Raw genomic sequence first — 3,196 nt, forward strand, 5'->3', positions numbered from 1 at the left:
CTTTCTGTTCCCCTTCACAATTCTGGCCTCCCTCGGAGCAGTACCTGCTGTTTGCTGAAACGTCTTGAAGGCTCCACCCAGGGCCAGGTGCATTATTGTCGCCAACTAAGCCTCTGTGGAATGAAGGATGTTTGGGGCTATCAGGAGCAGGGTGGTGGATTCCCACTCCGCTAGGCTTGGATACTTGCTGCAGAGTGGAAAATCCCAGCATTTTTATGACTCAGCCCAGCCCACTCACTGTGATTGCCAGATTCATTACAAGTTACCTCTCTAATTCTAGGCCACTCATTATCTCCACCTTGTAGTGGCATGCTCGCCAATTGTGGCATCTGGGGAGTCATTCTCCAGGATCTATATATGTCCCACTCTGAAGTCTGTGACCTTACTATGGGGAGGACTTTAGGCCTGGAGAGCACATTACCTGCTGCTGTTGCTGTCCTGTGAGATGCCTCTTACTCCTGCTGTGCCTCCCAAGTGCTTTCATGTTCCTCCTTGTCCTTTGGCCTGTCCTATCTACACTTCTGTATTTTTTTCCTCCACTGTTTCTCTTTGCTCTTCTCCCTCCCACATCTTTGCTACATCTCTGCCTCTCAATGCATCTCATTTTCTATCTCTGTGTCCCCTTCTAGTCACTGCCTTTGTCTTTTCTCTAGACTTATTCTAGAATGAGCAAGGAACAGGATGGTGGAAATGCATGGTGGCATCAAATTTTAGCTGGAGATACTCAGGGATAATTTTTACTTGGGCCCTGAAAATCACCTGTGCTGTGCCCTGAGGCTACCACAGATCGTGGTGAGTGGGAGAAGGGCAGAAGGCCGGGGTGTGGTGAGTCTAGGGAAGGTGTATGTTTTTCAGGAGCTTAGAGGCAGGCATAGCTGGTCCAGGTGTGTTTCTAGCAAAGCAGGTTCTGCAAGGCAGTAATGAAAAGGGCAGGGACTTCCAGCTGATCTTTGAAAGAAGAGAAGGTATTAATTACATGAAAGGAGTGGTAGGAGTGAGAGCAGTTCCTAGGAGGTGTGGCACAAAGTTTTGGAGGTCTTTTCATAGTATACTGAAGTAAGAAGTGGCTCCTCAAGGGCAGGAAGCTGGGGCTCTTCTCAGGGAACCTGGGAGTCCACTGACCTAAGTGATACAGTTGTTTTGGAAAAAGGTTTAGGAATTCCCTACTGACCCTTGTGCTCAGCTTACATCCAATTCTAAAAGTCTAAAACTTAAGGTCACCAAACTAAGATTGACTCATGTTGTCCTTTATTGGCAGCCTGTTTTATATTTCTTCCCTCTTTTCCTGCACGCATCACTTGACTTTCCCACTAGATTATAACCTCTTGAGGGGATCATGTTAAGTCATGTTCTCTCCATAATCTGCCCCATAGTAGGCCTCAGCTAGCACTTCAGACTTGTTACAACAGATCTACTGAACATGAGCTGCTGTTCTCCCTTGGTCTGCCTTGAAAGCAGGTGGCAAGTGCAGTTGTTGTCTCTGAGTCTGTGTTTATTAAGCCCCTTTGGGCAGATGTAAAGAAAGGCCCTCCTGTGCAAAGAGGATGAGATTAAAAGGAACTTGAGCCAGAGTTAAAGTGAAGTGTAGTTATCTACAAAAGAGAATTACCTGGTGAGTGACTGAGGACCTTCTGTCATTTGCTTGTCCCCTCCAAGAGCATGCTCTCTACTGGGTGCATGACATATGGGACTTTATTTAATCTGCCACTGTGGAGAGCAGTAGCTAGCTTCCTATCAGACTTGCGGAAATGGGATAGGTTTGGTGGGATCAAGTCATTTTCTTAAGGTCACACAACAAATACATATCAATACTGAATTGGGTCACTATTTCTGTCTTATACCAACAGTCTTCTGGGTTCTTCCAAGCCTTTATAGCCGGTAACAAACAACAGTAGTCCCTGCTAGAGTTAACTAAATTCAAATATTTCCCTTGAACAAACAATATACTTTAGTTGATGTTACATGTAAAATTCTAGATCAGAGGTGTAGTTTTGGGTTCATCTCCTCCTTCTCCTTCTCCTCTTTCTCTTCCTCTTTTTCTTCCTCCTCTTCTTTTTCCTCCTATTCCTATGAATCTTCCTCAATCTTTGCAGTGCCTCCCAGGATTGCCTTACTTGTCTAGCCACTATAACACAGCATCAGCCCCCACTTTATCAAAGCTGCTATTACCCCACCTCTCACCCCATCATGCCTTCATGGGCGTATTTGTCAACCTTACTGAAGGACTCTGGTGTGTCTCGATTTAAAGTCCATTCAAATCTGTTGAAATCCTTTTGAATCTTGGTTCTGTAATTCATTTGTCATTGCTCACTTCTTTATCCTTAGATCATCTTCCACCCATCAAACGTGTGTGTGTATTGGGCAACCTGCTCAGGGCACTTTTATGAAGCTTGCCCAATCTGACCAACAGAAGAGTGCTACTGTGAACAGAAGGGTAATGTTATCTCCATTTTACAGTCAAAAAACAAGAGTCGGTTGAAGTCCAGTGTCTATTTCTTTGTTATTATCTTTTGTGGATTTTGTAGAGACCTACATTCAGCTATCTATAATCCCTGAAAGCATCTCACGTATTCCAGGCAGGCTTCAAACTCACTGTATAATCAAAGATGGCCTTGAACTCTGAATTCCTCTGCCTCTACCCTCTTAGTATGCCACCATACCTGTCTTGAATCTATTTCTTCTGTCAGGCATAAAGGCACTGAGCAATTACTATCCATCTTCCAAGGCTTATAAGTCTATAACTGCTGGGAGGAGAGGAACTGGGGTTAAAATCCATAAGTGCATATACACGTACTATGTGTTAAGACAGCACTGCTGATTATTGCTGTTTAAGCAGTCCACTTCTATTACTGAGAACCCCTAGTCACTACCAGTATTCTTATTATGGTAAAAAAAATTATTTTTGGCTAGAAGGCAAGGATATCCCTTAACTCAGTTCTTTTTAAAAAGATTTACTTTATTCATGTGAATGTTTTGCCTGAATCTACAGTTATGCACCACATCCGTTCATGATGTCAGTGGAAGCTGGAAGAGGGTATTAGGGCTCCTGGAACTGGATTAATACTATTCACAGTGTGTTATTGTTCTTAGATATTTTTCATATGTGATGAATTTCACATTTCCAGAGTTTTTTTCTGGTATTATGGTGAGTTCACCCAGTGATGCTTCCCTTACCTCTTTACTTCACAATCCATGG

Source organism: Grammomys surdaster, unplaced genomic scaffold (genome assembly GCF_004785775.1).
Source record: "Grammomys surdaster isolate TR1022 unplaced genomic scaffold, NIH_TR_1.0 124976, whole genome shotgun sequence".
Taxonomy (NCBI): domain Eukaryota; kingdom Metazoa; phylum Chordata; class Mammalia; order Rodentia; family Muridae; genus Grammomys; species Grammomys surdaster.